Genomic DNA, 26,804 nt, shown 5'->3' with positions numbered 1-26,804 from the left:
AATGTTTTAGTACCCTAAGGCAAAAAGGTTGGAAACAATAGATTTACTTATCAACATTTAAATAAAAATGCATATTACCAGCACCTCAGTCAACATGCTTTTTTAAGACAAGGAAATAAATTTGAGGTGACTTTTGGTTAAATAAAGAAAAGCTGCAATTAATTGTTTAAAAGAAAGACCATCTGTAATGTTTCCTCTTTTTTATCTCTTATTACAAGTAACAAAAAAGGGCATTTAAGAACACTTCAAAGCATAACCTTCCTTTTCAGCCCACAACTAAAAGTTTACCTTCACCAATCAATATTGGTCACTGCTGAGGAATCAACTAGGCTGAAATCCCCCACCCCAATAGTGATCTCCACCAGGGGAGAAGAGTGCTACTGGTGGGGGATCCCAGCAATAGATTCCTGAAAGAAGTCATTCTGGGGTGGTGTAGAGTTGGGCTGGTCATTAATGTGCTGGATCCAACTTCTAGAAAGGGGCCCAATTAGTTGGATAATCCATTAATTTTGGCCCTCCTTTTCACTGCATACCTACTAATATTGTAAAAGGATACCAGCAACTTCAGATAGGAGATAAACCAGGGAAATACTGCCTGAGTCATCTGAAACTTCCCTCTTATGTAAATTTAGGATGTGAGCAATGGATAATTAATATATTTCAATGGGTCGAGATTGGCACACTGTAGAATTTCCATCTCAGAAGATCTACGTTTTTAGCATTTTAAATCGACACAAAAAGTTGAGATTCTGTTGAGAATCTGAAAATAGACTTCAGTGAATCACCCTAAAAGTTTTTCAGCCACTAGAAAATACTAGAAAATTACATTGACATTATGACTGAAGCCAATTTTATAACCGTTCCTTTTGTCAAAATGGCTATTTTGAATGAATGAATACATTGCTTTCCGTTAAATATTTCTTGAAATACAATTTCATTTCAAACGAGTTGTGTTTTGCTCACTCACAATGTAAGCCTATCCATGCCTACTTAGAAGTAAGCCACATTGAATTCAATAGTATTTAGACCCAGTTAGGTTTGCAGTCAGAGTCTTTCAGTCACCCTGAACCAGCAAGAGCAATTCATGGTTGTTGTTGATACAGATGTGAATATACATCTTGGTGGATCTCCCCAGATGGATCACAATGCTGAGCCTAACCTCGTTGGACCTGATGAAGGTGTCTTTTGATGGAATTGGGACCAATGATTGGTAAGCATTACCTGTAACTATGGCCAATGTCTAGTGCAAGGGTGGAGAACCTTTTTCATCCGGGTGGCTCTATTCCCTTCTGAGGAAAATGGCTACATGCCAGAGGTAGATAAGGCCAGAGGCAAAAGTGAGTGGAACAAGGTATCAGAAGATACCTTTGGACACTAGGCTAGTTTCTAAGCACACCCAGGCTCCCATCTCTATCCTCCACCCAATCAAGAAGCATTATCAGAGTTCAAGGAGACATCTCCACTAGACAAAAGCACTTGAAGAAGGTACAGCGCAGAGTCCATGAGGGGTGTGGCCTGAGAAGAGGCTGTGTGGTCTGAGGAGGATCCTAGTTCCCCTTCGCCATTTAGCTTCTCAATGATATAATGTCTGTTTACTTATTTTGTCACAATATCTGTCCCTTGCTTCCCTCAGCTTTTTACTTTACTTTTGCCCAGAAGAGACACAGAGGAATCAAGGCATGACAGAGTTAAGTTCTGAAGGCTGACTGTCGAGCTGTTTTATGAACAGGAAGGTACTGATTGCAAGACTCCATCAAATCATTCCTGATAAGTGGCCAGGTGAGATTCTATAATGAATGACTTCGGGTGGCGGGAAAGTGCGACAGGATAAAAGTAAAAGGAAACAAAATGGATTAAAGTCTGAAAGGCTCTTTCTGTACTCGGCACTTTTAAATTAATATCCCTTCTTAGATGTCAAGTATATGACAAACATGCTACTGGGTTATTTATATGTTTTATAACATGGACCATTTGTAGAAAAATGTATGCCTGGAATCAAGCATTATGAACCATAAACTGTGGTCTGCGGAAAGCAAGAAAGACTGCAGCTGGTATCCTTCCTATTGTTATTCAGTCCATCTCTCAGGCCCTGATGTTGTGCTTTCATTAATTTTTCTATTAACTTTCCCCATCAATGTGATTAAAGATTCATTAATCTGAAGCAAAGGATAAAAGTGAAATAAAGATTGGATCAAACCCATTTCATGCACTCAGATTAGAGCCAAATATTCGGGCTTTATAAAGATGTCTGGTGTAGCCATAAAACAGATGTGTGTGCAAAGGTTTTTGTTGCTGTTCTAATGTTCAAGCCAAAGATGGCCCAATTAAATCTCCACTTTCACTTCATTTGCAACCGCTCGGCTCAGCTCTCCTCAACCTCATCAGTAGGATTTATAATTGCATATATTGCTTCAAATAAAATAAAGTACTAGCAATTAATTGAGGCTGCAGTTCTGTGCCCGTTTACTTGAGAGTAAACATGAATCCAATGGGGCTTACCTGAGTAAGCATGCATATGATTATGTAGCATGCCATGAACTCCTTTGGTCTACATCAGGGATGGGGGAACTGTGGTCCTCCAGGAGATATTCTCAGACCACAGCTGATCATTGGCCATGCTAGCTGGGGCAGATGACAATTAAGAGTCCAAAAGTATCTGGAAGGTCACAGATTACTCATCCCAAGTGTACATATTGGTGGACATTTCCCAAGATACAGAATTTCACATTATTAGTTTAATTCAGAATTTTTCTTGACCTTCTTCAAGACATTCATTTACATTTTGTCAGGGAACAATCCTGATTCTTCCCCACTTTAAACTATTATGGGTGTGGGCTGTGAAAGAAATGAAAGAAATGACAATTTCTGCGGTTGACATGGCAATTAAAGTTGTATAGAAATCGATAATAGGCATGTAATAGCTGACAACTGCTCCTACATCACTGTGATGTAGGAAAGGCTATGGAATTGTGCCAGAATCCATAACTGCATACACTGAGAGATTGGGGATGTGCTAGGTTTCTCTGTTCTCTGTCACATCCTAGTCACTTAGCTTCGCAGTCCTTCACATGTTGGAGAGGCAAGGTCTGTGGCATGGTGCAGAAGACACTCTCTAAGACAGTTTAACTTCCTACAAAAATTTGACAGCAATCTGGTGAATGGGTCGGTTTTAATAAGCTGCTGCTGAGCAGAGGCAGGCAAATTGAACTCTATCCACCTCAAAGCATGCTGTTGGCAGCAGGCTGCTCAGTGATGGTGTGACCCCAGTGGGGGTCACCTCAAGGGGGAAACAGAAAAGTGGGTCATGTCTTTCCTTCGGGGGCACCATTGCAGGTAAAGACTGCATGCCATAAAACTGGCATATGGTGGAGGGACCCTGGTTGAGAGAGGCAGGAAAATGGAGATATCTCAGGGAGAGGGACTGGGAAAGGAGAGGAAAGCTTTCAGGTGAAAGCTGGAGGGTCTGTCATTTTCTGGGGTAGAGGGATTACACTCTAGTTTTGTACAGGGAGATATATGCACTTATATCTTATTTCTGCAATTTAGCTATCCTGCTGTTGATTTTCACCTCCCTTGTTGTTCAGGAGCTTATTGTTATTAGATACATACTCTGTTTTATAGATGCACCTGAAATAAGTAGGTAATTACAGTGTCTCATAATTTTAAGTTTTTCACAGAGGTTATGGAGTTTATTGTTGGGATATTCTGAACAATTTCACATAGCTGCTTAGTATATATTCAATATGGACTATTATGTATTTGTATAACTTTTAGATATTGGTATTGTATAGAGATTAAATTTTGAGTGACTTTTTTTTAACGTTCTATGTTGTAAACCACTCTGTGGTTTTCTGAAGAAGGTACGAGGGTATTTCTCCACCAGTAGAGGTAAATAAGTAACAGTCTTAGGTTGCAATCCTATACTACTTCCCTGTGAGTCAGATGCATGGAATTCAATGCCATTTACTTTTGAGTAGACATGTACTGAGTTGTGCTGTGAATGTAATGTAGGTTTGTGGCACTGGCGGATCTAGGGATCTTTATGCCTTAATTTTCAGTCAGCATGACTAAAAATAAAATGTATGGCTCTCTGGTGAGGGACCAAAGTAGATTTAGCTAAAATATTTGCTTATGAGGTGCTGCTGAGTAAATCCATGGATCTGAAAAGAGTGGGGAAAATTAGGCTGAACAATTTTCAGCACCTTGGAGAGCAAGCAGGCCATGGGAGTATGACTTATGTTGCCACTTGGCACTGAAGATAAAAAAAAGGATGGAAGCCATTTGGCCCCATGGTGGCCCATTGAGCAAGCTTGCTTTGGATAAATTCTGTGTCCTTTATACAATTTTGCCACTAGACCTATCGTCTTCCCCAAGGCCCAATAGGATTCAATATTTTAAACCGAGCCTTCACTTTTATTTCCTTTATGTATACAATTCTGTTTTAATAGTGACAGTAATGGTAAGAATATAAAAAGGCTTATATGTGGACAACAGAATGAGTGAATCAGTAAGGTAGCTGTACAGATGTTGATTCGATGTGTTCTAAGATGGCTGCGTGCACAGACGCAGTGGCTCAATGCTCTCTCTTTTTTTTTTAACGTTCGTAAGGCTTTTATTGTTGTTATTGTTGTTACTTGTGTGAGTACATTCGGCTGGCGAACAAATGTTTAAATGGAAAATGAATAGATTTGTCACTTTAAGAGGATATAGCTCACTCCTGAAGGAATAATGGCAGTTATGGCAGTTATTAAGATCTAAGATGGCGGCACGCAAGATCTACAGCCAGGAGGAACTCCTAAGGGTCGAGTTACAGTTACAAGCTGATTATTTTCACCCAGACAACATTATGGTGGAAGTAGCTAAAATACCAAGTTCTCCATGGATTACTATCCCCTTAGGGAGGAGGCGCAGGCGACGCAGAGAGAGGAAGCAAAGGCGGGGCTGTTGGGCTTTATCAGCAGCCAGCAAGACTACTGTGAACATCATTGCTGGAGATTTCAACCATGCTGAACTTAAAACTGTGCTCACTGGAAAGGTCTATTCAAATATAATATGGTTACAGGACTTTACAGCTCCCACATTTGAACTAAACTGACCATAGGTCTCTGTTCCTTGTACCAGCATACATCCCCTCAGGAAACGGACTCTCTTTAACAAGGACTGTTAAAATCTGGCATGAATGTGCTACTCAACAGCTGTAGGACTGTTTCAAGAGAACCAATTGAGATATTTTCAACCATTCAGTTCTATGCTATATCAATCGCAGCACAAGTAATGTTTTGTGTTGTTTTTTTAAGGGAAAGCATCCAATTTCACTGTATTTACAATGACAATAAAGAAATCTTGTCTTATCTTATCTTATCTGTGAATCATTTATTATGAATATAGTTACTTGAGTATCATTGTTAAAATAAGATAGCTAAGGAAAAGGCTTTTAAAGATGATTCCAGTAGCGGATACTTCAAGGTGCATACTTTTGGTGGCCTCAATTGTTATCCTGCAAGGGTTCACAAGGGAATGTCATCTCCCAGATAATTACTGTGCTGTAAATAAAAAAGATACAAATCCAGATGAAGTCTGGGAAATGGTCCTTGCTTCTCTTCTTTGCATCTATGGTGGAGATTGCCATTACAGCATCAGTTAGCTAGATAAACATGCATCTGAAACTGCTGGCATAAAACTACCTGTTTCCTAGTTTGCGCCAAGAATGAAAGGAATCATGTGGAATTCACAATGAGATTCTTTTTGTATTGCCATCAATTGAAAGCAAATTGGTGGAACCGCGATTCCAGTTTATTAATTAAGTGAACTGACCCCTGAAGGTTGATGTTTAACTGTTGGAAGTGTCAAACTAATCAAGCAAAGTCAGCAGAGGCGTTTTCTCTTGAGGGAAAATGTGTAATAGGCCTTAGAGGCAGTAGTTCATAGTCGTAGGAACCGATGGAAGGATCAGTCTGTTTTTGAGCTGTGTTGGTTCTGGATGTGTTCATTCATGAATCTGTTCCATAACACTGGACCAATAATTGGTCTCACCCTTATTGCATCTCAATTTTTAGAGCTGGAAAGAGTTCAGAAAGGGGCAAACTGAATGGTAGAATAGCCCCTCCCCACCAAGGAAATGTCCCAATGCTGGTACTTTTTAGCTAAAGGAAAAGGCAAGCAAGAGGAGACACGACAGAGGTGTATAAAGGTATCCATGATGCGGAGACAGTGGATAGAGAAAAGTTTTTTCTCTGTCACTTATAAATACAATAACTTGGGGGCATTGAATGTTGGAAGATTCAGGGCAGGCAAAACAAAGTGCTTATCCACGTGGCACATAGTTGACAGAACTTACTCCCACAGGAGGTACTGATGGCCACCAACTTAGATGGCCTTCAAAGAGAAGACAACAATTTCATGAAGGATAAGGCTATCAATGGCCACTTTCTACCACCATTGTCAAAAGTAGTATACCTCTGAATACCACTTGTTGGGAACAACAAGAGGAGAACTCAGCTGTTGCACTCAGATCCTGTTTTATGGGATTCCACTGTGAGAACAGAGTGCAATGCTTGATGGACCTTTGGCTTGATCCAGCAGATTTCTTCAAAACGTCAGTTATTTCTGTACATATTTTTTCCACAAAATATGCACTTTAAAAAAAGAGAGAACCTTAAAAACACTCATATTGGTAAACACTTTGGTGCATTTTAAAACCTAGAACTATGTGGCAAAATTGAGAGAAGAGCGAAAGCCAGAAGGTAACTGTGTTAGTTCGAGAAACATGAACCAGGTCGGTTTGCTTTAAAGGCCAGGCCAAACAAAACCCTGAAACACCTCATGCTGCAGGTAAGAAACAGTTCGACTGTGTCTTTATAGCCAATATTATATGAAGAAATGTTTTTAAAACTCCAAGGAAAATATTTTCTCCTCTCCTGCTGATAGCTTATTTTCCCCAAGTAGCAAATTAGAAGGTTTGGGGAAAATGGGTGAAGAAAGATGTGAAGGAGGAATAAAATTCTAAAGTTGAACCTCAGTTTATTATACGGAATACAGTTGTTTTTTATGGCTTTCTTTTCATGCCCTCATTGTGATACGTTTCTGTCAGAGACAATGTAGACAGGCAAAGGGAATGTCACAGAGTATTTTCTGAGAAAAGTACTTTCCTGAGCAAAGGAGGAGAACTAATTTAGACAGGCTCTACAAAGAGCTCTATGTGGGCAGGCCTTTGCTGGAGTCCAATTAGAGTGAATGGAGTCCTGCTAATCCACCCACATGCTAGCAATTTCAGGACTGCAACCACAATTCCTTGCCTGTGTTTTATTTTGGTGGGTTGTTGTTTTTTTGTAGCATGGTCATTTCAATCAACCAGCCTAAGGTCTAGTCCTCAATAAGGTTTCAGACTGTATCTGAGCAGCACCACTTTAGATGCATGAAGACTTACATGGATAACTGCTCTTCTGTATACTAAAAATAATTCCTAGAGTTACATGTTCAGCAGATGGGATTTAGCCTTCCCCAAGAGGTGCTAGTTTTGTAGCTAAAGCCTTCATAATAGTCACTGCAGTATACCAGCTCTATAAATGGTGCATTTTAAAATGCACACTTAAAAACTAGAAAAATACCGCCCTCATCCTATTGTTGTGGTAGCAACAAAATAAATCTGCCATGCTAGTATTGGTCTGTTTGATAAAACAAAGTTTCTGGTATGCATCTATGAATCCAGCAATCTACCCATTTAAATTGGCCACCTCTGTGACATTAGACCATGCAAACATTTTTGTTCCTGACTGTAGAATGAACACACACACACACACACACACACACACACACACACACACAGGGTGACACTGCAACCAGGTATCTGTAGTAAACAGGAACATGCAAAATGAACTGTATTTTCTAAAAGACAACATCCTCCACAACTCCTCAGGATATACTGGTAGTATGGAAAGGGGGTCTGATTTTTTTAATGATATGGCATCTGTCAAAGTAAGGTGACAGTATCAAATTTCCAAACATTAATAGTCTTCTGACTTTATCTTTCCTAATCTGAACTTGGTGCTTCATACCAACACTGGACAAATGACTAACAAAAGAAGAAGGGGGAGATAGAGAGAGAGAGAGAGAGAGAGAGAGAGAGAGAGAGAGAGAGAGAGAGAGAGAGAGAGAGAGAGAGAGAGCTTGACTGCTTGGCCTCCACAAATGTGTCCTGCCATAATTGCTTTACTGTTGCTCCTTGTTTGCATACTTGTCACAACTGTTTGCTTAATGTTTCGTATCGTCCATTTATTAGCAGAAAGGAACCATAGATTTCCCTGCTTGTTTTCATTGTGCGGATGAAGTCTGTTAAGGAGAACCCAATTGTAAGGGCTGTTCTCTTCCCAAGTCTCAAATGCTTACACTTGACCACATTAATTTCCGTTTTAACCTGGCAACTGATTTATTGACAATGTGGCAAAGCAATTAGCAGGGGACTCAACCTAGTGTTGCTTTGGTGGTAAACAGTATTTAATCTGCCCATTTCTATTAAGCAAGGCCAATTACACGGTTACATGCTGGAACTGAGCATGGCAGGTATATCAAGTCCCAATGCTTTTATGCTGTTCTGGTAGCACTGCCCTGGGGTATGATTAATGGGAGCGCCAACACAACCCCGAGCCCAGAGACATCTCTGTGATGCTGATAAGAGTCTGAAAATGTAGCTGTGAAAGGAGAGCCAAAGAATAAAGAGCCTAAGGGATGGAATAAGTATCACAGACAAATGTGTACAACAAAGCTTCAATGGCTGCTTCTTCAAGGCAAAATGACTTCTGTAAGCAGCAGTTTTCAGCAGTGGTGGGAGAAAAGTCCTTAGCCCTCCCACCATCCACTAATTTTCTCTACTGCAGCTCCCCCCCAACAGCGTTCCACATATTCAGGAGGCAAACACAAGTCTGAAACCCCGCAGGGAGGAAAATGAACTGTGACTAGAGATGGACAAGCGTCCAAGATAACCTGAGATTACCTCAGAAACTACTGGAGTTCTTTTTTTAAAAAAAGGGACTTCTTATTTTGGAAGAACTCAGGCCATTTTCATAAGTCAGTTCAGGGCTCTTAAAAATGACCTTGTCCCTGTCCCACTAGCTCCCCTGTCTCTGCCGCCTAACTTCCTAAACTTCCTTACCTTACCTCACCTGACAAGCAGCAGCAGGACCAGGAAATCTTGGCCACAGTAGCTCATGCAGTGGTTACTTCAAGGCTACATCCCTGCAATGTGCTCTTTGTAGGGCTTCCCTTTTGCTTGCTCCGGAAGCTGAAGTTAGTGCATAATGCTGACAGGAGTGAGACCTTTCAGCACATATCATCCTGGCTCAGAGACCTGCACTGTTTGTGAATTTGCTGCTGAGCTAAATTCAAGGTGTTACTATTAGTATGTGAAGGCCTTTGGTCGGGGTTCAATCGGATTCTTTTCTTTCTGTATAAGACCAAGCATTAAAGAGGCCTCCTAGCCCACTCACAAGTCCTTTATAAGACCAGTGGAAACAGTTGGCCCTGGAGGGTATTAACCACTCTCAATTTTACCCGTGGACTGCCATCTGTCCAGATTTTAATTTGCTCTGAACTAATTTTAAGAGTGCTCACTGGAAGGACAGATCCTGAAGTTGAGGCTCCAGTACTTTGGCCACCTCATGAGAAGAGAAGACTCCCTAGAAAAGACCCTGATGTTGGGAAAGATGGAGGGCACAAGGAGAAGGGGACGACAGAGGATGAGATGGTTGGACAGTGTTCTCGAAGCGACTAGCAGTGGAGGATAGAGGTGCCTGGCGTGCTCTGGTCCATGGGGTCACGAAGAGTCGGACACGACAATGACTGAACAACAACAAAAATTTAAGATGTATTTTAATTAATTGATTGCCTGTTTTTATGTTCTTATGTTCTTTGTATACTGTGTTAGTTTTATGATGTTAGCCACCCTGAGCCCGGCTCCGGCCGGGATACAAATAAAAATTTATTATTATTATTAATTTATTATAACAACTTGGTACCATTTTACTTACAAGATGGTCCTGCTCCCACCTGCTGTTACAAGTGCTGCATAATACTTAAACCACATTTGTCAGAAGTCAATCTCTTGGTGTGGCAGCACTCACACTTTGGAACTCCCTGCCTATTGACCTTCACTGTACTCGTTTTGGTACCTGTTTAGGAAAGCCTATCCAGACATGCAGAATTTTGACATTTGTTTTACTCTGATTTTTAGCTTAATGTTGATTTTAATTATTTACTGAATGTTTTGAATAACTGTTTTCAGCTGCTCTTCACTGATACCTTTATTGTTCCATTCTTTTTTGCAAACCACTTTGAGGTTTTTTACAATCAAGCAGTACACAAATCTTGTGAAATAAATAAAATTCTGCATGATCGATAGATAAGATGCAATCAAGCTATAACACCTGGGACACTGAACCACGAATGTGAGGAAAGTAGAAAAACCACAGTTCAATATTATGCTTTTTCACTTTTTGCCCGTTTATGTTGGTTCAATATCCCAGGTGCTGTTTCTTGATTTAATATGATTGGCCTAGGTTTCGTTTTACCTCACTGCAAAAACTCTTGAGGAGTGCCTCATTTCAGAAGATTTACAGATTATAAAATATTTAAGACATTGACTCAGATTTCCCAGAGTTACTTCTATTGACGTCAATAAAGAAAGGGTGATTTTGGCTTGGAAATAGGTTTTCAGCTAGGAAGTAAATAACAGGACAATAAACCTGCCCTTGGAGATTCATATTAGCATACTGAGGTTTGTAAGTAACTATGTTATGCACTTAAAACCATATTTGAACATCCAAATATAAGATCTCATTATTTTTTAAAACAAAAAACAAAAAAAATCTATCTGATCTTTTTTATATAAAGTTTTAATGTACTGCATAGTGTTTTTCATATTTTGTCCCAGCACAGTTTAAGTTGGGGAGGTGCAAACTCTATACAGAGAATACTCTTTTGAAATCCTGGCACAGAACAACTTCTTCTGGTTTTCTCTCCGTCCTCCTGCCTTGCAAAGATACAGTGGACACTTAATGAATTTTCAGGCACAATCCCTAGATACTTAAGGCTGAGGGGGAAAGTTGGAGACTAGTAAATTTTACATTTCTAGGACTCAGCATCAAACAACTAGATCTTCCTGTGTTTTTTCAGTTCTGCTTATACTAAGAGACAGGAAGTCTCTGATTGACAGGAAATTTAGGACTCAACAGAACAAAGGACTGTTGCACTCTAGCACTGGATTTTAGGTTACTGGGGGGGGGGAAATAATGATGGGCAGGGGCGGACTTTGGTCTTTCCAACTCCAGTGGTGCCCTGTGCAAGGCCAAAATTTGGTACTCCCCACCTCTCGTCTTCATTCTGTTCAATTCACTATGTCACAGTTACAATGCCCTGCGGCACCCAGTGCAGTGGAACAAGTCGCACTGCACCACACCCCACTTGTGAGTGGGCAATGGTTCACGAAGACTATCAGTCTGGCCTGATACAAGGCAGCTTCCTCTGTTCCTACACGACTCAAATGAACTGAAAATAAATTCACCATTAACTTCTTTCTGTTATGTCTACAGTAAGCGCACCACACAAGGACATCGTAAACATTACTGAAACATGTTTCAATTTGCAACCGCCTGCTGGCTTACTGGGATAATGAGAGGAAAGATCTGTATGGCAGATGGCTCAATGGATGACTGTCTCTCAGCACATCCAGCCCTCTCCATCCCTAGATTAATTTTGCTGTTGCGAGGGACAACGGAGGTGCTGAAATCTAATCATTTCCACTTTGAAAATCTTCTTGCTTTCAAGAACCCAACCCAACCTGCATGGAAAGTTATTTGGCTTGGAGACAGCATAGAAAGGAAGTCTCTTCTCCCCAGCTTCCTCAGACTCCAGAACCTAAAAAGAGACTTGCATCCTTTACACCACTAATGGAGTGCTCCCAGCTTATTCACCCCACCTCTGTAAAAAAAATTTTTTTTTTTAAATGCAAAAGGAGTGGTGGGGAGGATCCCATTCTTGCAACAGATAGATAGATAGATAGATAGATAGGTGTTTATTCGGCATTTGCGCCCGTCATATTCTTGCAACAGAGCAGGACTTGGCACATGACAAAATCATAGAGGCCTGATAGGATTAAAGAGACTTCCAGATGCAGAAAAGGAGCTACAGTGATACCTCTGGTTACGTACTTAATTCGTTCCAGAGGTCCGTTCTTAACCTGAAACTGTTCTTAACCTGAAGCACCACTTTAGCTAATGGGACCTCCCGCTGCCGCGCCATCAGAGCACGATTTCTGTTCTTATCCTGAAGCAAAGTTTTTAACCTGAAGCGTTATTTCTGGGTTAGCGGAGTTTGAAGCGTCTGTAACCCAAGGTACCACTGTATTCTGGCTCAGGCCAAAGGCCCATCTGGTCCAGCATTCTTTCCTTTGAGTGGAAAACCAGATGCCTGTGAGAAACCTTCAAGCAGGACATGAGCACAACAGTCCTCTCTTGCTGTAGGTCTCCAGGGCCTAGGATTACTGTAGCTGACAGCAGAATCCAAATATGTATTACAAACATCTAGCAATCATCAGGAAAATTAATCAATTTACTCTGGGTGGTGGGATCTCCCTCATCCTTGGAGTTGGGGGGGGGTGGAGATAGAATCACAGAATCGTAGAGTTGGAAGGGACCATGAGGATCATCTAGCAACACACATTGCACCCTGTGCACTTATAGTTTACATCATGGATTTGGTTCATGGTTGACGCTAAGGCAAATGAGATTGAAAGGAACGAAGGGAAAAACAAGTAAGTAATTGTTTTCTGGAAGAAGTACCACAAGTCACTGGCAAAGGGAGGCTCTGACACTCTCAGCGCTAAGTGTCACTCACTATGTGCCCAATATTTCTCTGTGATGTTCATATTGGCAGATTGCTCCGTGCCATTATCAACCCCTGTATGCCTGCCTGCATGTGCCAAGGGAAAGGTGTACAAAGGGAAATGCTTCTATACAGATCAGAATAACACTGAGATGCCATCACTTTCCTTTCCTCTCTCCTGTCCTTGTCTTTTTGCAGTTTTTCTCCTTCATGCTCTCTGGCAGTGCGGCTGAATGTTGATGAGACAAAGGGCCAGATAAAACTAGGAGATAATGAGCAAATATTTCCCCATTCTTGGTGGCTGTCCTTAACAAGCATTGATTATTTCTTACTCATCTACTCCCCTAATTTTAATGAATGGCCACTCTGACAGGTGCTGAATATTTATCACTGTACTGCATTTGTTAAACCATAATATAAATATTCCAATTAATCTTTCTGCCCAATTGACTTTCAGAATGCAAATGGAATGGAAATGGGGAGAGATGATTGGATGTCACAAACTGCTTAATTGAGAATGGTGACATATCTGGAGCAGCAGTACAGGGAAAGAGAATAATATTCTGAAAACAGTCATTTGGGACTATTTAAGACAACAACAGCAGAGGTCATTGCCAGGGAAACAAAAATCTTGTGCCACAACACTTTCCACAATGCAAAAATCCACAGATCCTGGCCTATTTTTATTATTGGGAAAGGTAAACAAAGTTTTTAAAGGGCAGTGGTGATCTATTGATTTTTAATTATTTATATGCCGCTTTTCTGGGCAAAGATCATGCATAATGACAAGCTCTGAGCATTCTTTAAAAACTAACTTAGAGTTACTCAGAAATGTGAGTGGATTGTTTAAACAAATTTTCTCCTTTTCTACCCACCTGCCTAATTATATACATTGGTCTCTGTTGCTCAAAAAGAAATTGATAAGAATAATCCAATTTTCAGACAGATGAAACAAAATTTTGTTTGATCTAGCCAGGCTTTTTCATCTGAAACCACACAGAATTTCTAGTCTACCCTGTTATCCCAGGTAATAAAGCAAGAGTAACCATTGAGGGCTGTTGATTATGGTGGATCTGTTGACTGGAATTTGGGAGAAATGTCATGCGCTCTTGAGGGCTGCAGCACATCTGTGAAGCTGGTTTTAACAAACCTCTGCTTGCTCACCCAGCTGGGCTGAGCAATTTCCTTTTGACAGGTGAATAAAACATCATTAATTTATTTCATTCTTGCTGTCAAGGCAAGAGTGTTGGTGAATATAGCAGGCTTTGTGTCTGGGCTGTTTACATTTCATGACAATTTTGCTGTGCTAAATTAAACCCATACTAGCAGTGAGCAGAGCAGCACTGGAAATGACCCTCTCTGTCTGAAGCTTCTCACGAGCCTAATAATCTTGTTATCTCTGCTGGCAAGCAGCTGCAGTAAATGTGATCTAGGACATAATTTGACCAATAGACACTTGAATCCTAAAAAGTTATCCTTCATATAAATTTGACAAAAACTGACCCCCGAGTCCAATTTTGCCATTCCTGTTTGAAGAAAAATCCCACGGTAATACTATGGTTGGTGAAAACATTGAGGTGGGTCTGTTTCACCTGGCTCTTTGTATGGCCTCTGTAAAACCCCTGTCTCCATAAGGGCCTCACCATCTTGTCAACATGTTCCTGAAAACTACAAAAAAATAAAAAAAAATGGTCCCATTCTATATTGCAATATTTTCCCTTCAGTTAACTTTTGGAAAAGTTGTCTTATTTCTGTAAATCTTAATAAACTGTATTACACCTTGCATTTCCAGAAGTTCTTGGTTTAACTCGACTCAAACGGCTAGTTAAAATGAACAACTTTCTTGGTTGTTTCATTTTAATTACGCCGATAATTCATACCCTTCCCTCCCACTTAATTCTATTCTACCTCATATCTAAAAGCATTCTTCATTTCAAAAAGAGGAATAAACTTTTAGTTTGGTAAACTGTGGAATGAGGGATGTGACATGCTGAAGAATCAACTCATTAAGCTTTAATGTTACTAATGCTCTTAACACTAATTACCCGTTCATTAAGTTGATTGTCTTAGCAGAAAATCTGCGTCCACCTCTCTGCTGGTTCATCACATTAATTTGCATGTTCTACAAAAGAGAGAAACAACGAAAATTAACAAAGTTAATTCTAATATACTTGAGAGGATATGACACTGTTAAAATTATTTATTGGTGGGAACTTACTTAATGCTTCCAGACTGCTCTGAATGTTGCCATTTCATATCATGTCTTGAAAGACAGATTATCATGCTGCTCAAGTAATCAAATATATTAATATGAGGACATTGCGTCCAGGGAATTTGGATGTGCAGAAAGATGCATTTAAGTCCATCAATTACTTTTGGAAGGATAAACAAAAGATTGATAGTTACACTGGGATACAGGGTCCAGGTAACATCACAAAAAGGTCTCTAAATAGGAAAGAGTATTTCTTGTCCATAGCTGCTCTTGTACATAGCTTTCATGCCAGATTTATTGAGATTTTCCATTGACACATATATTTCACATAGGAACAAGCTCCAAAGGAGCTGATTGCCTGGTATAAATATTCCGAGGTCTCATTGACTTCAATGAAAGAGTTGTACAATCCAGAGCAATCAAATGTGTGGCTTGGGGCAGAACTCAATATTACAAAAACAGCAAAGCTTTAAATGGCAGCCACCACCCCATCCATAATGTGTGATACACCTTCTTCCATCACTCTCAGATGCGATTACATTGTTTGTTTGCCCAGCCGCCACCAATGATGTGGAGTAGAGATGGGTGATTGTACAGCATAATAGTGTTAGGAGGGGGATAGGGAAAATTTCCACCATGTTTATTGGTTGCCCAGTTTCAGTGGCAACTCCAAATGAAGCTGTCAAATAACTCTGAAAATTAAGCACATTGGGCTTGAGCCATTCGTTGCACTTAATTCTCATTGAAAAATCAAAGGAATTTAACCCAGCTATGACTAACTTTTTAGAATGATTTCAGTGGGAACTAAGGGCAACGAACTTAATCCAGATCCAACCCATTATATCAGCCCATTTTAAAGATAATAATTGCAAATTATCTGAAAAGTGAGTTTCAGCTGAAGAAAGACGCCAAAGATTATGTGCAGGACCCAAAATTAAGCATTTGGAGGTCCTACTGGTTTCACCGAAAGAGACAGCTTCCAGTTTAATTAATTGGAGTTTAAGTTTGGCTGGACTAGCTCCAATTTATATTTGTTACTATACTTTTGAATACTTTCCCCATGCTTTCACTTAAAAATGCTATGCCCCTGATTGCCCAGTCTGTGTAACTACCCCCCACTTTATGTAAAACTTACGAAGTACTTAATTAGCTATTAACTCTGGAAGAGAAATAGGGCCCAATGGGAAGGTAACTTATAATTATATAGTGTTATGATCAATTAGTTTCGCCACAGAGCGTGTGTGTGTGTTGGGAAGGTTGCTCAACACCTGCACTTGGAAGACTGACAATTGACCATCCATCATGATGTAAGGAGCATGTCCCTGAAAGCCATATGGCCAGGTTAACAGCGGAAGGTCTATGAGCACATAATTAATGATTGCAGATAATTATCTGTTCTGTAGTGATGAGATTATGTAATACTGAAAGAAGATACAGTCCAACTCATTGGGGATGATGATATTCCTTATCTACAGACGTCTGATTGTAACTTAGAGAAGAAGATTAGATGTTAACACAAGTTCAGAATTACTGGTTTTTAGCATCAAATGGCATGCGTCTGAATTCAGCAAAGCCTGTAATAAGTTTACAATGCATAATGCTGTATTTGATAAATGAGAGCATTCATACTAATACTAATAGTATCTTATTTTTTGTGTTGATAAGATCAACTTTTCGCTGAGATACGGTAGTTTTATCTAAATCTCTTCCCCATCTAATTTTAGACTTATCTCCCACCACGTGCAATTTCATCCAGATCTTGAATATTAGATAATAGTCCAAATATTTATATATATACATCCCACCTGTAGGAGATACTAATCACAGATTTCTCATCTGTGAGAGAGAGACATGAGAGAAATTTGGAAACAAAGCCCACACACAGGCTAGGCTGAGCAAAAGAGCTGGTAAACACATCTTGGGGTGGAAAAAGAATTGGTATGCATGGGCTCCTCTTTCTCCTCCCATCAATTCATGGCCTGTACATTTCCATTTATCAGCGTAGGGATAGAAGGTTTAAAACGGAGGCAAGCTTTTCTATGATATTACCTTGGATTAAAAACTCATAAAAATGAGATGGTGGGGACAAAGAGAAATACTGACCAGATGGCAGCTCTCGTTTTCAGGTTTCGCCACTCTACTCTGACAGGATTGTGCTGCTTTGTGGTGAGATTCATTAGAGTTGAATTGGCTGTTTTTTAGAAAGAAGAACCAGCTAAATTGCTGAGGTGTAGAAATTTCTACTCATATCATAATTACAGGTGGGCAGTGGAGTGTGTAATGAGTAAGTTAGGTAAGGAAGGATGTTTCGAGAGCAAGCAACGGTGATTTCCCTCTGCTAGTTTTTGTTGGCCTGAAAAAGCCTTTTAAAATATTGTAACAACAAAAATTAAATATGTGAGGTTGCCCTTTTATGGGTGTTCTGTAGGTATGTTCTAATCATTGTATTTTAATTGTTGGCTTTTTCGTGGTTTTATTAATATTTTGCTTTGGTGTTGTTGTTGTTCTTTTTAAAAAAGCAACCAGTGTTTTTAATTGAAAAGGAAAATGTTCCCGCACCATATTATATGGAAAGGAAAAGAGTAACATGCAGAAATAGGAGAACTGAAACATGGTTGGAAATATACAGCATTCATATATCATTATGATGTGCTTTATCCCATTAGAATGGGCATTACACCACACTCCTATGTGTCATTGCACACCTCCCTAATTGCCAATCCCCAAGGGTTCCAGGCACTTATCCAGGGTTTGGTTTCCTCAGAATCAGGGATGGCAAAGACTTGTGGTGTTTTTAGGGTATATGGTTCATTTACACATATATACAACCTGAGCTTATGATGGAGGGGGTCACAGCATTAACACCCCAAAAGAGTCTTGCTTATCCCATGACTGCAGCCTTGTATTCAAGCAGAAATCAAGCATGTCTGTCTGTCTGTCTGTCTGTCTCTTTCTCTGACTTCTACCTCCTTCTAGCTTCTAGCGCCTACCTCAATTCTGGCCCTTGTCTTTCTAACTACCAGCAAGCTGAGGGAGACTTTTGGTACAGAGCCACACCATTTGTCACCTTGTTACCTTGTCAACCCGTATCTGGGACTCACCAGGAAGTTGCCCTGGCAATGCCATGATTTTGAATCCTTGCTTAACTTTTAACACACACACACACACACACACACACACACACAGATCAATCTAGTTAAGTTTGCCAAAATCCAATCTGTGATTTCGGTAGTTGCCATTCTGCAGGATTATCAGTATTTTATAAAAGGATGCTGACAATTAATTGTTAATGTTGTCTGCTATCTTACACATTAGATCATCTGATTAAGGTATTCAGTTGCAAATCTCCATTTTGAAAGGGAGTTGCATTGTCTTTTGTTCTCAGGTACAGTGAGAGAATTTGAATTATGGTGCTGGAGGAGACTCTTGAGAGTCCCATGGACTGCAAGAAGATCAAACCTATCCATTCTCAAAGAAATCAGCCCTGAGTCCTCACTAGAAGGACAGATCCTGAAGTTGAGGCTCCAGTACTTTGGCCACCTCATGAGAAGAGAAGACTCCCTAGAAAAGACCCTGATGTTGGGAAAGATGGAGGGCACAAGGAGAAGGGGACGACAGAGGATGAGATGGTTGGACAGTTTTCTTGAAGCTACTAACATGAGTTTGGCCAAACTGTGAGAGGCAGTGAAGGATAGGCGTGCCTGGCGTGCTCTGGTCCATGGGGTCACGAAGAGTCGGACACGACTGAACGACTGAACAACAACACAGGGAGAGAAGGATGTGATAATGAAGCCTCTCCAAGAGCTGCATATCCTTAGGCTGGATGCAAGCTATGGGAGAGATAGAGCTTTGTAATTATGTTATATATTTAAGATGAAGAACCTATGCTTAAATATGCATTTGCTTTATTCAACTTTCTGGATGTATGGTTAATGTTTTTGTACCTGTTTTGAAGAAGTTCTGGTTAGCAAAGCTTTGAATCATAATAATTATGGGTCTGGACAATTTTTATTCCAAAAGGAACCAGCTTTGAGGCATCCAACTGCGTCATGCTATGCAATATTAATATCTGCAATAAACAGTATGTTCACTCGGAACATACAGAGAATGTGTGTTTTGGATTATAGCCTATCGAGGCTTACTTAGGACAAAGTGTCATTGAAGTCAACTGTCCTTACTTGTGAGTATACATATATAAGATTGCACGGCACATTTTCAAACACTGTCAATAAGCAAAACTGGTCACAATACATTTTTTTCAGAAGGAAAACACAGATGAATGCATATCAACCATCTCCTTCTATGAATGAGTCCAAATCATTTCACATCAGAGTTTGTTTTGTTTGGCTTATCCATTAAAACCAAGGATTACATTTACCTACACTTACCATTGTTCTGTTCTTGAATGCTTCCCAGAACAATGGGGACCCTGGAAGGGTGGCATTGAAATGAAATAAATAAAGAAGGCATCCATTGAGCTTAGGCTCAATGGAGATGCTTGAAAAGTACAAGGACACCGGCTTTCTCCTCTTACATAATGGGCTATTAGCTAGCTTTATAGTACACTTTGTACCCGATTGCAGATGGGTGTCCTCAACAACAGAACCACAAGACCCACTTTCATCTTCACTGAACAGACAGAAGAGACAGGCAAGAAAGGTGGGGGGGTGTCTTGCTACAGCTGGAATATGCAACTGCAGAGCCAAAAATGCCAGGAAGAATCATTGTTTCCAAATCAGAAAAAGGTGCAGAGCCATTTCCCTGCTCCTATGAATAATGCATCGAATAACTCTGCGAACATGTCCAACTGGGCTGCTTAAAATAGCTAGGAAACCAAGAGTCTTTGACCTTTAAAATATCCCTCATGTTGTGGCTGCTGCCAGGATTGATTTTTTTTAAGGGGGAGGGGACTTGTTCGTCTCCACAAACCAACATGTTATAGCAAATAAGTTTGGATGTCCTAAACCACTACATACTGCTCACGAGCTTAGGCTGCAATCCTATATATGCACTTACTAGGGAGTAGGGCTGGGTGAGCCTGTCAAGTTCTGGTTCTCTCCTTTCCTCACTTTTGTAGTCTGAAGCTCAGTTCTCCACATTCCCACGCCGATTTGCCATTTTGTTAATTTAAAGAAAGTACTTATGAATATTGTCAGTGTTTTAGTGCATTTTCTCCTGTTTGTATGCAATTTCGCCTAACACACACATTTCCCCCAATAGAATGCAACGTTGTATGTTGTTTGTATTAATATATGCACTTTTTTGCACACTTTATCCTGGCTGGAGAACTGAATTGCAAAATTCAGATAACTTCACATTTCAAAGGGTGGCTGTGTTCACCTTTAAATGGGATCGGAATCAAATTTATGCCCGATGCCTATTTGGCAGCAAATTGCATGGAACTCACTAGGACTTATTTCTGCATAGAGATGTATAGGATTGATGTTAGTAGAACAAATCATTATAATGATGCATAATAATCCAGTCTTCTGTCTGCCCCCAACAATGCTTGATACCTGAAGGCCATTTCACAGATTACACAACAACAAACCCATGATGGTGCTGTGGTCTAAACCACAGAGCCTAGGGCTTGCCAATCAGAAGGTCGGCAGTTCGAATCCCTGTGACAGGGTGAACTCCCTGCTCCCTGCTCCCTGCTCCTGCCAACCTAGCAATTCGAAAGCACATCAAAGTGCAAGTAGATAAATAGGTACCACTCCAGCGGGAAGGTAAACGGTGTTTCCGTGTGCTGCTCTGGTTCACCAGAAGCGACTTAGTCATGCTGGTCACATGACCCAGAAGCTGTACGCCAGCTCCCTTGGCCAGTAAAGCGAGATGAGCGCCGCAACCCCACAGTTGTCCGCGACTGGACCTAATGGTCAGGGATCTCTTTACCATTACACTCAAAATATATAGTACATATTTATAATATATGTATCATTGCATTCACAGCTGTGCAGTAGATCCAGACAATCTAAAGCACTTGACTTAAGTGCCTTGGATTTCAATGGGAGACATTAAACCATCTGCATTAACTCTCCCACTGAGATTCATGGATCTTAATATGCTTCATTTTGCCTATATCGTATTTCCTTGACTTGGTGCCTTCCAGACATCATTGGACTACAACTCCCATCACCCCCATCTATTGGCCATGCTGGCTGAGGTTGATGGAGACTGTAGTCCAAAACATCTGAAGAGTGCCAGGTTTGGGAAGTCTGGCAGGGTGCTCAGGCACAGAGTTTTAAAGCTAACACTTTTTATGCTGGTTCACCACCACTAAGCTGTGACTCCTTCCTACACCATCATGGCTTGAATCCATTTATCAAGGACCAATTTAGTGTTTGGTTCAAACCCAACAAAAGCACATTTAAGATGGGGAGATTATGCACAAGTTTCTTCACTGAAATCAATGGGAGCCAAAAGTCCATAGCTGTGGTTGACTGTTGTCCAATATTCCTAGATATTTTACTGTAATTAATGTTTAGAGATGACATAAGAAGTGGTAAGAAAGTGGATATTTTAATCAGTAGCGCTATATTCAACAGGTTCCACCACTGGATGATAATAGCGGCAAAATGATGGATTGTTTTGTAACCTTTAACACTTTTGATAGATACTAGTGTGCGGGATAATAGGCTGACATTTGGTTACATTTCTCTGCGACAAGCTTTTCTGTGTATTCATGAATAAGTAATATCAACAAGTTGGTGTATGACTGGCATGTGTCATAAATTATACATGTCAGACCTGCTGGTCTTTGTATGGGGATGTTTTATGCATCACATTTTTCCGGTTGAGATGGATGGCATAATAAATCAAAATCACTTTCATTCATTTCTGATTACTTTCTGTGTCTGATCTGTGTTAAAGATTGTTGACATCTCTTAAGGACACTGGAAAATCAACAGGTTCATGTCAGGAAAGTGTGCCTGTCGTACCAATGTTCTGACATGGGAGAGAAAAATAATCTTTCTGAAGACCCCAACTTTCCCATGGTAGATGGTATAATATATTGAATAATATTTTATTACTGCTAGAACACACTGGCAGCAATGTGGGTGATTTTGGAACATAAATGGGTGTATAACTGCCCAGACCTTGAGTTCATCATCAAAGATCATCAAAGGTTTGCCTCCAAGTTCACCCACCTAAACAAGTGAGGCATATGTTACTTACGAGAGGGTCTTTTTGGTGGTGGTGTCCTGATTATGGAATGCTCTCCCCAATGTTGATCACCCAACACCTGCGTTAAGATCCTTTTGGTGCAAGGTAAATGGCTTTTATTTTATTTTTTGGTCTCCCTGTTTTTGCCCTAGGAGCAGATTATTTCTGCTGGGTTTTAAATGTTGCTATGCTTTTAGTGCCAGTTTTAGGAACAAAATGGGAAAGGGTTGTTTTAAATGTTTTAACTAAAGCTTTAATATTTAAACTGTATATTGTTTGAACTCTACCCAGTTCGTACTACCCAGAGGAATTTGTTGACCCGGCTGTCAGCAAGTGTTCTAAATTAATTTAAAAGATAAATAAATTGAGGACTCACTCAGCACCATTCTCCTCTCTCCTCATTAGCAATTGTTACATAGAACAGCAGGGGTGGGGAATAGTACTTGATGCCCTAATGATTAGCACCTGTGACCGACAACTGTCAAAGTTCAAAGGTGGTTGCTGTAACTGCCAATCAACTGACTGGCAGTTAGAGCAACCTCCTCGGAAGATCTGCTTTCTCCTGATTGGTTCAGGAAATGTGCCTTCGAAGAGGTTCCTTTTAACTGATAGTCAGTTGATCATTGCCTTAAGGGAGCCTCTTTGAAGTCTCTGCAGAGAAAAATGCTCACTAAATTGTAGCATTTTGTCCTCTGCAGAGAAATCAGTATGTATTCAAAGTGCTGTTCAAAAATATTTTTGAGTATAAAATAATAATCTTCCCAATGCTTTAGATCTTCTTAAGATATGGAGTGAAACAGAAGATTTTTTTTAAAAAAAAAAGCACTCAAGAAGAATTCAGAGTATTTTTCTTTGTCTAATTTCTAATAATCATTGTCTTCTCTCCAATCCCACCCACCCCTGTCTCTGACAGCAAATATTTCTTTTCCCCATTCTTCCCATTTATCTGAAAGAGAAAAGTGTATACCTTGTGGCAAAATTCAAAAATAGCTATGAGTGCTCCTTGAAGTCGTTGACACCTGCACAAACTGCCCTGTTTTAAATTAACACATTTTAGATTAATCAACTTGGAAGGAGAGATTAAAAATCATCAAGCTGGTCTAACAGAACATTGTTCACAGAACTGTTTGATGCAGCAGCCTGTATCAAACCCTCTATTGTGGAAAGCAGTCTGAAAAATATCAGCTCCTTCCCTGTAACCTTTGAAAAGGGGTAATTTCTTATTTTAACCTTTTTAATTCCTCCCCCCCACACACACACACTAAGTGCAGCTTTTGCATGTACCAAATAGCATGCTTCTTCTAACCAGCGGCTCATTAAGCTGCCAAGCAAAATTCTGTCCTGATGATAGCTTTGCTCCTTTGCTGCTGCTGCTGCCGCCCTCACCCCCTCACACACAGCCGAAAGCACAAAGCCCAGTGAATCTGTGTGTGTGTGTGTGTGTGTGTGTGTGTGTGTTTCATTTCCAGTGTGAACATGTGTGTCTGGTGTGCCAGTTGGCACAGTTGCAACTCCCAGAACTTGGCAACACTCAAAAGGGCAGCAACACCACCTTCTCCTTAAATTGCAGGTGGGCCAATGCATTCTGATGTGTAAAGGTTGTTATTTACCGGTATTTACCTGGATGAATGACCACATGCTCCTTTCCCCCAGCAAGCCTTCAGATATGTAGACTTGCCTACAATGCACACCTGTAGTGCTCAATTTTTAGGAGGATGCCTGGGCACCTTCCACATGGGTCATTGGCAGGCAGCACAGCTAAGCCTCTCACAGCTTGTGCATTGATTGACTGATTGATTGATCTAATGCATAGTGCAATCAATCAATCAATCAATCAATCAATCAAAGAGGTAGCCATTCTTCAGGAGCCTGGTGAGAAAAAGGTTCACACCTGGCAGAAGGGTTAAAGGGCACTGTGGCTGAAAGAACAAATTTAGTTTTTATCCATGAGTCTTCTTTTTCTGTTTGTGTGAATCTAAAAGAAAACTCACTTCAAATGCCAGTTCAGCGAAGGGAAAATATGGGAATTAAAGAATTATTCCTGCTGGGATAAGGGCCAATGGCAGTATTGGGGCTTGCCCAGGACCCCTTCCTACCTGGGCATCCTGCAGTTGGTGCCCCAAATGGTCATGGTTGGAAGCACCATGTTAATTTCCTCCAAAGGCAATCCACATGCTAAGTAAAAACATGCCACAGGCAGCTTTTTACTCACAATGCATTGGAGCTGAAGCTTCAAGCACATGGATTCCCCCCGCCAAAAAAAAATAAAGATGGTAGCTGCTGAACTGTACAGAACAGCATCATCAACAAGGGTTCTTCTTCCCTCCTGCAAATATTCACTCTCTACTCACCAAAGTACTGTTCGCAGGTACTTTACCACAACACGTATCTAGAACAGTACTCTGCTTCCAGAATCATTCAGAGATCTTAGCACTCTGATCATGTGATTCCGGTCCTTAAATCCCCACAACAAAGCACTCCATGGCCTTGCCCCCATTTCTCTGCCCTTATATCCCAGTACATCCCTCCCTATGTGATCCTTACTTCTCCACCCACAGCTTCTAAGGGCTCCTGCTGCCTCAAATGACTTCATCCTTTCTCCTTTGCTGCCCTTTACGCTTGGAAGGGCCTCTCTGAACATCTGGATGATGCCCCCCTCTCTGACTTTTCTCAGTAATACTCTTGAAAAGCCACTGTTCTCCTGAAGACTTTGGCCTGGTCACCTGGATTTGTGTAGCTGAAATAGCCAAGATTCCTTCCTTGTTTATCCCTGCATTCACTTTCTTCTGTTTTAATTAGGCAGGGTGTTTTTGTTTGTTTTTTTAATAAATAAATAATAGTTTTTATTGTATCATTTTATGAACCATGGCTGCCAGCTGCTTTGATTTTTTAAAATGAAATAGCAGTATATAATATTTGTATAAATAAAAATTAAATAAAAATATTCCAAGACAAATGTATATATATGAAAATCAGACTTGAGGAACAACTAGATGGAATGAGTGCAAACACTTACAGACTCCTAAGCTCAGTGAAAGGTTAGCTAAAGTACATCTATCCTTTGCTTTTCTCTAGGTTATCCTACTGCTACTGGCATTAAGCTGGTGCTAATGTATATATCATCCAACAGTTTAAGACAACATCAACAGCTTTTCCTTGAAAAAGTTTTTTGAGTATTTCCACATGAAGAACAGAAGGTGGAGCCATTTGCTAACACTAAACCCATGTCATTTGTAGATGCCTGCTATTACCTATAGAATACCCTCCTTGTGACTCTGTAAGGTACAGATTGTAGCTGATGTGTCTTGATGTCACTGCAGTCACCCCACCAAATTCCTTTCTAATTATAGGTTATTCAAGGGGAAGACTGGGAAGGACACTTCTTAAAACTGAAAAGCTAAGCTTGTTATAGTCTTCTAAGTCATCCTTTCTCATCTTTGGGTCCCCCAATATTGTTGGATTACAACTCCCATCATTCCTAGCCAGAATAGCCAGTGGTCATGGAGGATGGGACTTGTAGTTCAAGAACATCTGGAGACCCAATGTTGAGAAAGCCTGGGCTAAGTGGAACGTGGCACTCCAGATGTTGTTGAACTACAGCTCTCATCAGCACCAGCCACTATACATCCAACAGCTACTGCCAGATACAAGATATCTTGTATCTGGCATAGCCAATGGCCCAAATCTAAACATTCTTCCTAGGAAGTTGTTAGTCCCAGTGAATTATACTCCCAAATAAACACACTTCTGTAAGTAGACTAGAGAAAGTTTCAGCGCAGAGGTTTTCTATTGCATACTCTGGTATTAGTTGGCATCCATCTATCTTAAGAGACAGTGGAGGAGTGAGTCTTTGGGGCTGATGTCAAGCTTTTGGATTGTTACAGCTCCTGCAGGGGAGACATTTTGTTTGTTTGTTTGTTTGTTTGTTTGTTTGCTGTTGGAGGAGACGAAGATGACTAGTTGTGCTGCTGCAGATCCACCATGGCGTTTCTTCTCCCCACACTCCTCCCAGCAGTCATTTATCCTCTGGCCAATGCTATGACTGCCTTTCTCCAGGCATTGCGGTCGTCTGCAAGGGATTCCCACATGCCAGGGTTGATGTTGCCAGCCTTCATGTCATGTTTTCAGACATCTTTGTAACACAGATTTGGTCTGCCAATTGGCCTGGTGCTGGAAGCCAGCCCCCTGTAGAGCACATCCTCAGGGATCCTGCCATCTTCCTTTCTGTGGACATGACCAAGCTAGCATAGACCTCACTGAGGCAGGAGTGCAAACATGCCGGGAATGTGGACTTGGGAGGGTACATCTTGGTTTGAGACTCTGTCCTGCCCTCCAAATTCCTCCTGATGCAGCGCATGTGAAAGGCATTGAGGCATCACTCCTGGCAGTTGTAAGTTGCCCATGACTCATTAACTAGAGGGAATGCCAGGCTACAACAGGTAATGGGTCCTTGACTTCTCCTTGAATCTTGGTGAACAGGCACTATGTAGTAGTACCCTGCTAAGAGGGAGCAGAGACTTGGATTTAAAATAGGAGTAGGAAACCTCAGGGC

At 40.6% G+C, this 26,804-nt stretch overlaps 1 long non-coding RNA gene across 1 annotated transcript; it reads right to left on the bottom strand.

Moving 5' to 3' along the window:
• On the bottom strand, positions 1–22,663 carry LOC117055833. The gene is made up of 3 exons (XR_004427677.1): positions 22,629–22,663; positions 14,919–14,995; positions 1–14 (listed from the first exon to the last, which is right to left on the bottom strand). It is a non-coding gene; the product is annotated as an uncharacterized LOC117055833 (long non-coding RNA).
• Between the last annotated feature and the right edge of the window lie 4,141 nt (positions 22,664–26,804).

Source organism: Lacerta agilis, chromosome 12, assembly GCF_009819535.1.
Source record: "Lacerta agilis isolate rLacAgi1 chromosome 12, rLacAgi1.pri, whole genome shotgun sequence".
In the NCBI taxonomy this organism is placed as follows: Eukaryota; Metazoa; Chordata; class Lepidosauria; order Squamata; family Lacertidae; genus Lacerta; species Lacerta agilis.
This window is presented reverse-complemented; position numbering and strand designations above follow the sequence as displayed.